The sequence below is a fragment of the Petaurus breviceps genome, unplaced genomic scaffold (genome assembly GCF_028583685.1).
Source record: "Petaurus breviceps papuanus isolate PSGF00001 unplaced genomic scaffold, PetGlider_PUasm1.0 79, whole genome shotgun sequence".
Taxonomy (NCBI): domain Eukaryota; kingdom Metazoa; phylum Chordata; class Mammalia; order Diprotodontia; family Petauridae; genus Petaurus; species Petaurus breviceps.
In genome coordinates this window covers 30,994,567-31,007,637 of record NW_027186523.1, presented here as the reverse complement: position 1 = coordinate 31,007,637, position 13,071 = coordinate 30,994,567, and the positions used below count along the sequence as shown (strand labels likewise).

Genomic DNA, 13,071 nt, shown 5'->3' with positions numbered 1-13,071 from the left:
TTCCTGCCCGGGTGTTCAGCGCGTCCGTCCTAGCCCCGGACTCACCTGGGTACAGCAGCCAACCGTAAGGCAAAGGGGAAATGAAGATGGGGGATTCGTCAGGTTATATCCCCGGGAACTTCACGCACGTTTTCCCCCATTAAATCCAGAATTGGTCACATTAAAGGAGGGGAAAAAAAAAGCAGGCTGCACCATTCAGTTCCGGATCCTAGAGCAGCAGCTTAATTAGAGACCTTCTCTCAAGCTTCTGCTTCAGCTCCCCCAACATCCGGGGCGGAGTCTTAGAGGCTCTCTGGCTACGCTAATAGGTAGAGGGAAAGCCAAGCAAACTCTTTACCACGCCTCCCTTCCGGAGATGATTGGCCAATTAGAATGTCAATCCAACACAACGGAACCTTCCTTTTACTCTGGTTCGATAATACAGGCATCAATTAAATCTTATTAAGTCTCCTGGGCTCTCCTTCCTCTGCTGCTATTGGCTAGAAGAAAAACCAATTCAAGAGAACTTGGGAAAAGCTAGCTCCGCTTCTCTTCTCCTCCATTGTAGAAGGCAGGTGCCAATTAAAGTGAACCCTATTTCAGCTCCTCCCATCCACGGTGTCCTCGGCTCCTCCTCTCCTTTCCTCCCTCCCTCCCCCTTTTCAGGGTTTGGGAGGCTATTGCTGTAGAGCGAGACAGAGAGAAGGAGGGAGAGAGGCAGAGGGAGGGAGAGAAGGGAGAGAGAGAGAGACAGAGAGGGAGGCCCTCGGGGAAGGGGGCGGGGCGAAGCGAGGCGAGGCTAAGCGACTCGACTTCTCGGGCGGCTAGCGCGGGAGCTGCTGCCTCGTTGTGGTCAGTCTGGCACCCAGCGGCAGTGGCAGCGGCAGCGTTTCCCCGCTTCTCGGGTGTCTCCTGCCCTTCTCCCCCACCCCCGGCCCGCCAGCGAGCGGCGCCGGCGGCCACGGTAAGAGCTGCTTCAGCTGCGGGTGGTGCGGAGCTCGTTCGGGGCTAACAGAATCTTGGGGATGCTGCGAAGCGAGGCCAAAGGGGCGGGCGAGCCAGCCCACGGTGGGAAGGCATGGGAGAGAAGCTAGGGTCTGGGGATGCTGGGGCGGGGGGAGGGAGAATGCACCGCGCATCCGGGGACCCGCACCCCGCTCTGTGACTCCCAGCTCCCGGGGTTTGCAGACCGGTGACAGCCGGGGCTCTTTACTCCCGCTCCCCCCTCCTCTCCGTCCCTCACTATTTCTCGCCGCCCAGCCGCCCCCGTCTTGACGGTTGGCTGGAATAAGTCTTGGGGCCGTCGCCCCTCGAGTCTTTCCCAGCTTCTCCGGGACTGCTTTAGGAGGGGGGGGGGGACACTGAGGAGAAAACGGGAGGGGGGCGTTGCTAGCGGAAGACAGAGCGAGAGGATGGAAGGGGCTTTCTGGGGGTGGGGGTGGGGGGCCCTGCTTGGCAGCCGGAGGACTGGATGAGGGGTGGGGTGGGAGGGGCAGGCGTGTGTGTGTGTGTGTGTGTGTGTGTGTTTGTATTTGTATGTATCTGATGCGTCTGTGTCTGTGTGATGGGGACTGCCAGACCCAGGAACCCACATACAGAGAGAGAACTAGCTAGCTGCAAGGGACCTTGGAGGTCATTTAGTCCAACCCACTCGTTCTGCGGAGGAAAAGAGGGGGGTCGCTGTTGGATAGGCATAACTTAGTGTAAAGCAGCCCAGCCCACCCCTCTTCCTCCGAGATGCCCGGGCGAAGGAGGCAACAGTTTGGTTTTCTCATGCCAGCACTCACCCAGGAGGCGCGGGTGGTAAGGTCTGGCACAGGGATCTTTTATTTCCAGTCGAGACAGTGCCCCTGGGATTTCTCTGTCTACTTCGACCTTTCCCTTTTTTTTTTTTTTCTCTTTTCTTCCTAATGTTGACAGCCTCCCAGGATTGCTGTGGACTTACCTTGCAGACCCAGGCTTTCTCCCTTTAACATCCTATTAAGATAACTTTTTGGTTCATACTTTAATCACTCATCTACCTCCTTTTTCTTTCCTTCCTTCCTTCCTTCCTTCCTTCCTTCCTTCCTTCCTTCCTTCCTTCCTTCCTTCCTTCCTCCTCTCTCCCTCCCCCTTCTTTCCCTTCCCTTCCCCTCTCTCCCTCCCTCTCTCTCTCTCCCTCCCTCCCTCTCTCTCCCTCCCTCCTTCGGCCTTCCCTCCTTCCATTCACCTGGCTAAAGCAAATGGTATTGTATAGGATGTTCCAAATCTCTTAATGCAGCTTTTTTAAGCTTCAGAAACTAGCTTAAAAAAATATTAAAGTTTAAAACAGCACTAAGACTTTTGGAACACCTTGTATAATGTAGTTACTTACTTTTAATAGCTTTTAAAGCTATTAAGGCTTAAAATTATGCTGACTTTTGCAACACCGTTTATGTACTGTTGAGATAACATGGGTTGTGAAGAAATGAGTCCATTTCAGAATTCTTTCAAATCGTGGAAAAATTATTTAATATACTTAACCTTTGGAGAGATATAGTAGGGGAGCCAGAAAGACCTGAATTCCTTTTCTGGACAAATACTGGCTGTGTGACCCTGGGCAGGTCATCTAATCTCTGGGTGCCTCTCTAAGAGGTAAATTGTAGAGAGTGAAACTTTTTGGTTGAGGGAGTAAAATCTGTGAGTTCACTGTTTCAGTGAAATCATAGGTCTAATCCCTAAGATCTGTTTTAAGTTTTTATAACCTATAGTTATCACAGTTTGTTCATGCCTCCACTCCACCTTAACTCATAATATTTGTGACCTTCAAATTTCTAATATTGCTATTCTTTTCCAGTTGGACCTAGCATTAGAAGTGTATTTAACGGTATGCTTTTAGTAACTTTGGAACCACATTTTGTAGTTTAGATTTTAGGGATGCCATGTATTTATTTATTTGTTTGTTGGTTTATTTATGCTTTTTGGAGGGCAGTTGGGGTTAAGTGACTTGTTCAAAGTCACACGGCTAGTACATGTGTCAAGCATCTGAATTCATATTTGAACTCGGGTCCCCTCGACTCCAGGGCTGGTGGTCTATTCACTGCACCACCTAGCCGCCCCAAAAGGACAACACCCACCAATGGATTCTATTTTTTTTTTTTGGAGGGCAATTGGGGTTAAGTGACTTGCTCAAAAGTAATTTTTTTTAACTGACAGAAGTTTTTTTGTTTGTTTGTTTTTGGAGGACATTTGGGGTTAAGTGACTTGCCCAAGGTCACACAGCTAGTTTTTGTGTTAAATGTCTGAGGCCGGATTTGAACTCAGGTCCTCCTGACTCCAGGGCCAGTGCTCTACTCACTGCGCCACCTACCCACCCACCCCCTGACAGAAGTTTTTGAACTAAAATTTTTGGAAAAGAGGATAAAGCAATTTATATATGTTTGTTACTGACCAAGTATTGAAGAAACTTGGTGTATGGATATTGCAATTTTTAGAGGTGTAGCAGTGTAGTATTCCTGGTACCAAAGCAGACAGTCATTCCTCCATGCCTTTACCTCTTCTACAATTCTTGTGTTCTTCCATATACCTCCATAGATAGCTTGCCTAATGTTTGGGAGACCTTCCTTTGGTTCTCTTAATATCTCTGATCTCCCTGTCCAAAACCAGGCCATTTCTTCCTTCCTGGCCATTTCCAAACCCCTTTATGTGTTTTCCCCTATTAAAATATAAACTACTTGAGGGCAATGACTGTTTTCCTTGTTTTTGTGTTGCTAATGCTTAACACAGTGTAGGCACATTGAAAGTGCTTTTTATAAGTGCTTTTTCATTCAGTTATTGAAGGTAAGAAAAAAAACATAGTAATTGGATTGTTTCTTTTCCTTTTTCTCCTCCTCTCTCATTTTTTTCCTTTTCTTTTTTGAGTCTGGTCTTCCTATTTTACCCAGGCTGGAACTACAGAGGCCACATGTGGAACCTAATACCCGTGTTTCCCCGATAATAAGACACTGTCTTATTAATTTTTTGGACAGAAAAACACCAGAGGGCTTATTTTCAGGGGAGGGCTTATTTTAATGAACATTGACAGCAATTTTAATAAACAGGTAAATGTGAACAAAAAAATGTACCTTTACTCAATAATGATCATGTCATCTTCTTCAACAACATCGTCATAAGTGTCCATACCCTGAATTCCGTCCTGGATGTCTTGTGCCTCCATTTCCTTCAGAAGAAGTGGACCCAATCTGTCATGTCCAGCAATATAGCTCTCTTTAAATGAATATGTCTTGTCCAGGTAACCTGCTCGTAGTGCCTTGGCGACACAGCTGTCAGTAATTTTATCCCATGACTTCTTCACCCAAGTCACGACTTCTTGCAGACAGGGCTTCACAAAGTTTCCACGCTGATTTCTTTTCATTCTATTTTCAATGTAGTCATTGACTTCCATGTGCAAATGGTCCTTGAATGGCTTGTTTATTGCAATATCAAGGGTCTGGAGATATTCCTGCAGGAATCATTACTTGATCTATTCTTCTCTCTGCAAGGAAGTTCTTCATTTCTTTAGCGCGGTGAGTGCTGGCTGAATCCCAGACTATCAGACCTCTTTGGTTACCTCACATAACAAGTGGCAGCATTAAATCAACCCACTTTCTTATAATGGCTTGTGTACACCAGGCTTTTTCGGTTTCAAGAACGTAAATGCCAGATACACGTTCAATCTTATCTTTCTTGCCCTTACTGATGATTAGAGGTGTGGCTTTCTTTCCATCCAAATGAATTGCCAAAACACAGGTGACCCATGCACTTTCATAGCCAGTGGTGAGAATGTAGATTGACGTTGCACCCCTGTGATGAATAGTTGTTTGAGATCCTTGTCCCATAAACACTGCAGTTTCATCCATAGCAATCATATTGCAGGTTTGGTACTTGGAAATGTCGATCCTATCAATAAAGGACTTGAATGCAAGTGCACGTTTAATAACTTCAGCATCTTCCAGCTTAAACAGTGTTGTTGATCTTCTTAGGGGCAGTTCATACCGTTGAAGGAAACCGTCCAACCAGTGTTGTGATGCTTTGAATCCTTCTGAGACCATTTCAAACTCTGGTGCCATTGAAAGGGCAAATGCTTGAATATCAGCCCTGCACACAACCAAGGCCTTTGCTCTCCTGTCAGCAATCCATTCACCAATGAGGATCTCCAAGTCAGGATATAAGGGCTGCTGACCTGATCCAGACCTGCGCTTTTTCCCTTTTCCCTCATCCACCTGTTGATTGAGGTTATTATAATCTGCTCTCCATTTTCTGACCATTCGAAGATCCAAAAGTTTTTCTTTACAGAAAACTGCAAGATTCTTGCCATGTGACTCCTCTACAATTGCTTTCTTATACTCAACAGGGGGTCAAAACAGACAGAATAATAAAATTATGACCATCAGTCCTTCTTTTCACTCCATCATGCCCCCTGAGTTCTTCTTTTTTCCTCCATCATGCCCTTTTTATCCTCCATCATGCTCCCTCACTCCCGCTTACATACCGGGTTTTTATGTTGTCCTGCCTCAGCTCTCCTCCGCGGCACTGCTCTCAATGGCACCAGCAAGCAAATCACTGGGGAAGAACAGGATGACGCGCTCACTGCTGCAGCTCTGATTGGATGCAGCTCGGAGTGCGGCGTGCGTTTCACTCGGGGGGAACGGACGGTGCATACAGAGGGTACCGTAATGTAGCGTGTAGCGCAGGGGATCACCTTCACTACAGTAGCAATCTCAATAGGGCTTATTTTCGGGGGAGGGCTTATTTTAGAGGAATCTTACACAGTAAGGGGAGGGCTTATTTTCGGGATAGGTCTTATTATCGGGGAAACACGGTATATCTACTGAGATTCTCCAAAGTTTTCATCTGCTCAGTTTCCAATGAGAATTTATTGCTCCCTTGGGCACTTCGGTAGCCCTCTACTCCAGATTTAGGGCCAACATACTATCAACTTTTAGGCCTGTCCAGAACTCTAAACCTCACGTGGTTCACCAGCTGTGCCTCCCCAGTAGCAAATATTATATAGGCTTGCACCAATATACAAGACCTTATCTTTTGTTCTTACCACATGACCAGCCCCCTTCCTTTCCATTTTAAAATATCCTTTATGTAAATATAGAGCTGGAAGACCAGATCTAAAAGATCTTCTAGTATAGGAATTTCTAACCATTTTTGTGTCGTGGACCGTTTTGGCAGCTTGATGAGGACTATGGCCCTCTTCAATATTTTCAGATGAACAAATAAAATACATAGGATTATAAAGAAAACCAATTATATTGAGATACAGTTTTCAAACTCTAACAGTTCCTGGACCTTGTTCAAGAACAATCACTGATGCTCCTTATTTTAAAGGTAGGGAAACCAAGGCCATAGAAATTAAGTGAATTGGGGTGTCTAGATGGCGCAGTGAATAGAACATCAGCCCTGGAGTCAGGAGGACCTGGGTTCGGATCCGGACTCAGACACTTAACACACACACACACACACACACACACAAACCCTAGCCATGTGACCTTGGGCAAGTCACAACCCCAAATGCCCTCTAAAAAGCAAAAAAAAAAAAAAAAAAAAAATTAAGTGAATTGTCCAAGGTCACACGAGTATAGTAAATAGCAGAGCTGAGATTTGAGCCCAAATACAATATTCTGATCCCCAAATTCATTGTTATTTCTACTATACATAGATTTGTTAAAGTCAACTATGTGTAGAATATGGTGCTGTTCTCTGTAAGAGATGAAAGATGAGTTATACACTAGACAGTGGTACTCACATAAACTAATCTCTGTTCTTGGAATGGGCTTCTTCCTCATCTCCACATCTCACAATCCTTTCTTTCTTCATAACTCAACTTGGATTCTAACTTTCCAATCAAATTGTCCGTCCTTCCTCAAATATATTCCTACAGGAACTTCGATCCCTTACTTGCCTCCCTTTGCTCTCTACTAATCGTTATATTTATTTGTATGTATCTTATATCCCTTTGGTAGAATGTAAACTCCTTAAGGGAGAGACCATTTTGTTTTTTTGTCCTTGTGTCTTCAGTGCATAGCAATGGCTTCCATATGGTAGACATTCAGTGAATGTTTGGTGAACTATTGAATTAAAGCTTACAGTCTGGTAAGCAACATAAAGAGCTTGTATAGTGTAGCAGGAGTGGGAAATCTATGGCCTCCGGGCCACATGTAGCCCTCTAGGTCCTCAAGTCTGGCCCTTTGACTGAATCCATACTTCACAGTTTAATAAAAGGATTTGTTTGGTAAAACTTGGACTCGGTCACTGACCTAGAGGCCCACATGTGGCCTGGAGGCTGTAGGTTCTCCACCTCTGGCTTGGTGGGGGAAAAAAAAATCTGCCCTGAGCATCAAGATAAATGTGGATTGTAGTCTGTCTTGAGAATCTGGATGCTTGTGGACGATTATCAGCCAGACAATTAGCTTTGAGAAAGAATTTTTCCTAAGCAAGCATGGCAAAGACAGTTAAACAACTCAGAGCTTTTTGTTACAGGAAGCCCTTTCTTGAATCCATTGCTGGCATTCTTATTTGGTACAAGTGGATCTTTCTCAATCCTTGAAGCTGCTTTCTACCGTGTTTCCCCGATAATAAGACACTGTCTTATTAAATTTTTTGGACAGAAAAACACCAGAGGGCTTATTTTCAGGGGAGGGCTTATTTTAATGAACATTGACAGCAATTTTAATAAACAGGTAAATGTGAACAAAAAAATGTACCTTTATTCAATAAGCAAATCACTGGGGAAGAACAGGATGACGCGCTCACTGCTGCAGCTCTGATTGGATGCAGCTCAGAGCGCGGCGTGCGTTTCCGGGGGGGGGGACGGTGCATACTGAGGGTACCGTAATGTAGCGTGTAGCGCAGGGGATCACCTTCACTACAGTAGCAATCTCAATAGGGCTTATTTTTGGGGGAGGGCTTATTTTAGAGGAATCTTACACAGTAAGGGGAGGGCTTATTTTCAGGATAGGTCTTATTATCGGGGAAACACGGTATCTCAAATGGCTATTTTTCTGTATCCATCTGTGCTCAAATTTGTCAGTTTTCAGTGCCTCCTCTGGCTATATTGTCTGCTACTGGTCCAGTGTGCTACATAATCAGTGGAGGGGGAAGTATAACACTCTGTATAGATATACATCTCTCCCCAACTTGCTTCCCTCTCTGTAGGCACAGGGTTTACTTTCTCAAGGCCCTCCTGAGCCTGGAATCCTGTACTGGTGTAAAGACCAAGAGTTCAAGTCTTGCCTTTTACCCATATGGTATCTGTATGGTCCCAGCTATCTTAGTGCCTTCATGCAACTCACTAAAACTTCAAGTTTCAAGGAGTTTGTGGATGAAATGCATGAAATCACAGTTATGAACCAAAAGTTACAAAACAAAATTCCAAGTCGCACGAGAAAGACAAATTTCTATAGAGGTCTGAAAGAAGGATATTTAGGTCATTTTTTTCCTTTAAAAATTTCATCTAGGTGGCACAGTGAGTAAAGAGCCGGCCCCAGAGTCAGGAGGACCCAAGTTTCTTTCTGGCCTCAGACACTTAATACCCACACAAAAAAACTAGCCCTGTAACCTTGGGCAAGTTACTTAACCCCAATTGTCCTCCAAAAGGGTAAAAAAAATTTTATTGATATCTTTTGTTTTTATTTCTTTATTTCCCAATATATCCTTCCTTCTATTATCCCTCCATATAACCAAACATTAAAAAAGAAAAGAGAAGAAAAACATAATTCAATAAAACTAACACATATCCACTGAATATATATAAATTCCATACCAATAGTTCACTTCTGCAAATTGGAGGATCTGTGCTCTCCTCATTGGTATAATGGAGGTAAGTTCATGACACAGTGAATAAAATGCTGACCCTGGAGTCAGACTTAAGTTCAAATCTGATCTCAGACACTTATTAGCTGTGTGACCCTGGGCAAGTCACTTAACCTTGTTTGCCTCAGTTTCCTCATCTATAAAATGAGATGGAGAAGGAAATGGCAAACTAGTATCTTTGCGAAGTAAACCCCAAAAGAGGTCACGAAGAGTTGGACATGATTGAATAACAACAAGGCCCTTAATAAATGCTTATTCCTTTGTTTTCCTACCTTCCTCTGTGCTGTAGAAAACTGAGGATAGAGAGGCAGAAGGTATCTTATCCTCCTATCTTTTTCTCTTTCCCATCTTTGTCCTGTTGGGGTAAGGGAAATTAGATGGAAAGATACTTTAGATTAGATGAAAAGGGTAGACTACTTATCTGGAATGAGTTGAATTGGTGAAAACTGAAGTTTGGAGTCTTCCTAATATCTTAATCATTAGCAGCAGTAATATTTTATGCATTAACAGTAGTATTCAGCAGCTTCAGTGCCCTAGGCAAAAGGCAAAATAGAGAAAACTTGTTTTTTTTGCAATAGATCATATTAATGCCTTATTAAAACAGAGTTATTGCTTTGGGAAAGAATGGTTTGGCACAGTGAATCTCAGATACACACAATCAAGAATTCAAAAATGCAGTGACTACCTAATCAGAATCATTAGTGAATTGGTACTGCTATTAGAAAAGCTGAAAAAAATCAGATGATGTTACGTTGTATGGTTATTGACCCTTTAGAAAAATGAGACAAGATATGGGTATCAGCTTTTTGAATTAGACCAATTATTATTTCCTAGAATAGGTAATTTTAGAACCCATAAGCAGCAAAAATATATCAGACTTGGCTCTGGATAGCAAACAGGAAGTGGCACAGGAAATCTATGACTGAGTCACTATCTGGTAATGATGACAGTATGATTAAGTTTAACATTGTGTCAGGAGAAGAGAAAGAAAACCAAAATTTTGTCATGCAGTTAAGTTTTAGAAATGGAATTGAACATATGAAAAAATATTGTTAAAAAAGTGAATTACAGAATGCTTGGAGGCTGAGTATAGGAGAAAATATGCTATGAGTGAAAAAGAAAACTTGGGGGAAAACACTAATAGGCTAAATAAAAGAAACCATCACTTTTTTTTTTTAATGGAGATTCCCCAATCCCCAAATGTACAGGGAAGTTAGTTGATTATAAACTAGATCTTAAGGGAAAGACCTTACCAGGAACTGTCAAACTATGACCAGGGCTTGACAAATCTTGGGAGGCAGATTGCTGTAATGTCTTTGCCTAAATATTTTCCTATAACCTCAAGCTGAAACTTGGAGAAATACATTTAGTGCTTAGTTTTACTGTTAAAAAAAAACAACAACCTAAAAAGATGTCCATTACACTTGACATTGTTACTTTGAATGGGCAATATTGGGATTCTTGGTTTGCCAATGTAGTTTGAAATTACAGATTTAGACTTGAAATGATGAGATCATCTAGCTCAAAGGGGTCAAAAACATGGCTGGTGGCTGCTTGTGGCCCTCAACACTCCCCAATGTGACCTGAACCAGATTGAAATGTTATCGCAAAATATTTAGCAAAATAAACAAAAATGCAATATACACAAAAATGCAATATTATAGATAATATACTTGAAAGCTAAGTCAGTATGGGGCCTGCAGGGATCTTTGCACATGATTTAGTGACTCCCATTTATTTCTATTTAGGTTTGACATGACTGCTCTAGTCTAACCTCCTCATTTTACAGATGAGGAAACTCATCTGTTACTAGAGAGGTTATATGATTTGCTGAAGGTCAGACAGGTAGCAAGAAGCTGATCCAGGACTTGAAACCTAGGTCTTAGTGGCTACAAACCTATTATTCCAGGGGTCGGGAGCCTGGGACTTCAAGGCCACATGTGGCCCTGTAGGTCCTCAAGTGCGGCCCTTTGACTGAATCCAGACTTCATAGAACAAAAGGGATTCTCAGACCCCTTTCTTAGTTTTTCTGCCACACCCCATTTTGTCTCTCCTATTGGAAGCTGTATGAATTTAAGGGAAAGGAGAATGACAGGGATAGGGCTTGGCAAGTATTTGCTGTCTCCTCTGTATGAATGGAAAAATACCTTAGACCTAGGGGATATTTCAAAGGTTCCTTCCAGACCATTCTGTTGATCCTGATGTGAATTTCAACCAAAGACTGGAAGCCAATACTCTTTAAGACAGTATGTTGTATCTCCCCTGCTGTCTCCCCTCCTTTTGTTTATCTTTGCTTAAAATCTGAATAATTAGTCCTGCTCTGAATTTGGGGGAACCTAAATTTTGTGGCTATTTGCAGAATAAATTTGTGAAACTTAGTTAAACCCATGTTAATACAGAAAGCTGCATAAAGAATTAAATGGCCTAATTAAAGATAACATAGGAAAGTAGTAACAGAGAAATTTTGGTTCTTATCTGTGGGGGATAGAGTCACATTTTCTTTTTTACATTTATCATTTACTGATGAGTCTACTCCAATAAAAGTAGACTTACTTTCTAGGTTTGTGTCATATGTAAATTTGTTAAACATATCCTCCATGCCTTTGTGCATATCATTAATAAAAATATTAAAACAACCCAGGTACATATCCCAGGGGATATTACACTAGATACTTCCTTCTGAGTTGACATTGGACCATGAGTGACTGCTTTTATTTGATTCTGACCATTCAACCAATTCGTCCATCCTCCCCCTCTTTCTCATCATTGAAAACATTTAGATGGCACTTAATATGTGCCATCTAGCTGTGCCTACTATAAACTTTGCTAAGATCTCATTTTATCTTAACAACCCTGGGAAATAAGTGCTAATATCACCCCCATTTTACAGATGAGGGAACTGAAGCAAACAGAGGTTAAGTGGTTTGCTCAGGGTCACACAGCTAATAAGTGTCATAGACTGGATCTGAACTCTGTTCTTCCTAACTCTGGACCCTATACTCTATTTACTGTGTCATTTAGTTGTCCTATCTAATTGTACTGATGCCCATGTAGTTCTATTTTTCCTACAAGAATGGCATGAAAGACTATGTCAAACACTTGGTTAAATCGTGGGTAAACTGTATCAATAGCATTCCCTGACCTGCCAGTTTGGGTACCTTAGGAAAAAAAATAATTGAGGTTAGTCTGGTATTACCTGTTCTGGATGAAGTCATGATGGCTTTTTGTGATCACTGTTCCTCTTCTAGATCTTGATCAGTTATATTTTCAAGAGTTTATTGGGTATATCCACTGGAATGTCCTGTAAGCATCTCAAACTCAACATTTACCCCCAACTTTTCATTTTTGGTGAAGGCACCTCCATCCTTCTGGTCAGTCAGGGTTATAATCTTTAAGTTATTTTTGACTCTTCTCTTTTCCTTAACCCCCATATCGGATCAGTTATTATATGTTATCATTTCTCTCTTTGCATTATTTCTGTTATCTATTCAAGGGTTAATGAATGACTTAATGAATGAAAAAGTATTTGTTAACTCTATTATGTATAAAGAAACTGTGTAAGCTCCCTGCTCTGAAGGCAGCCACATTCTAATGGGAAGACAACATATATAGGTTTCAGCCTAGAATCAGATGGCTAGGTCACATTATCCTTAGGGCACAGCAGCAAAGCATATGGTATTGTATCTTCTTTAGTGTCATTTTCATTGATAAAATTGAACTGGTTTTTGATGTTGAGCCATTTGACAGTGCCATGGACTTTAATGATGAGACTTTCTATCCTAAATTATCAGTAAATGTGACTGTAGCTGCCACAGCAGCAGTTGGTAGGCTGTATACCCCCGCCCAGGGGTTTATTCCTGAGATAATTGCTTTAAAGGCTAAGTTGAAAGTAGGGCTGGTGGGGTTGCTGCTGCTTATGAAGGTACCTGTCTTACTTGCCTGTCAATGGCTATTGATCAGTAATTAGTGTTGGTAGCTGGACCCCTTCATTGTGGTGACTGTTTTCTCACTAATGGCTTTGAGTCTAGGGCTGGAAAAAGGGCCAGTGATTTGTGGGACACTATTGTTCCCTGAACCCATGTCTTCTTGGGCTCTCTTCTTTATTGGGGTTTGAGGGGAAGTGGTAGTAGATATGGTAGTGGGGATTTGACTTACATGCCATAATGGGTGCTGGCAAGGGATAGAGTGCTGGGCTTGACGTTAGTGCAAATTAAGGCCCAGATACTATGTGACTGGTAAATCACTTAGCTTCTGTAAAATGAGAATAATATT

At 42.4% G+C, this 13,071-nt stretch overlaps 2 protein-coding genes across 4 annotated transcripts in view; one reads left to right on the top strand and one right to left on the bottom strand.

Annotated features, from left to right (window-relative positions):
* The window catches only part of LOC138175888 (transmembrane protein 60), a 13,271-nt gene extending 12,973 nt beyond the window's left edge, over positions 1-298 (bottom strand). The window contains exon 1 of the mRNA XM_069106538.1: positions 46-298. The gene's annotated coding sequence lies outside the window, so the exon portion shown is untranslated. The remainder of the gene's footprint in view (positions 1-45) is intronic.
* Positions 299-520: 222 nt separating this feature from the next.
* The window catches only part of LOC138175884 (protein PHTF2), a 184,162-nt gene continuing 171,611 nt past the window's right edge, over positions 521-13,071 (top strand). Inside the window, exon 1 of one of the 3 annotated variants that reach the window (XM_069106529.1) lies at positions 521-943. The gene's annotated coding sequence lies outside the window, so the exon portion shown is untranslated. The remainder of the gene's footprint in view (positions 944-13,071) is intronic. The other 2 variants (XM_069106527.1, XM_069106530.1) reach the window with 2 other exon arrangements.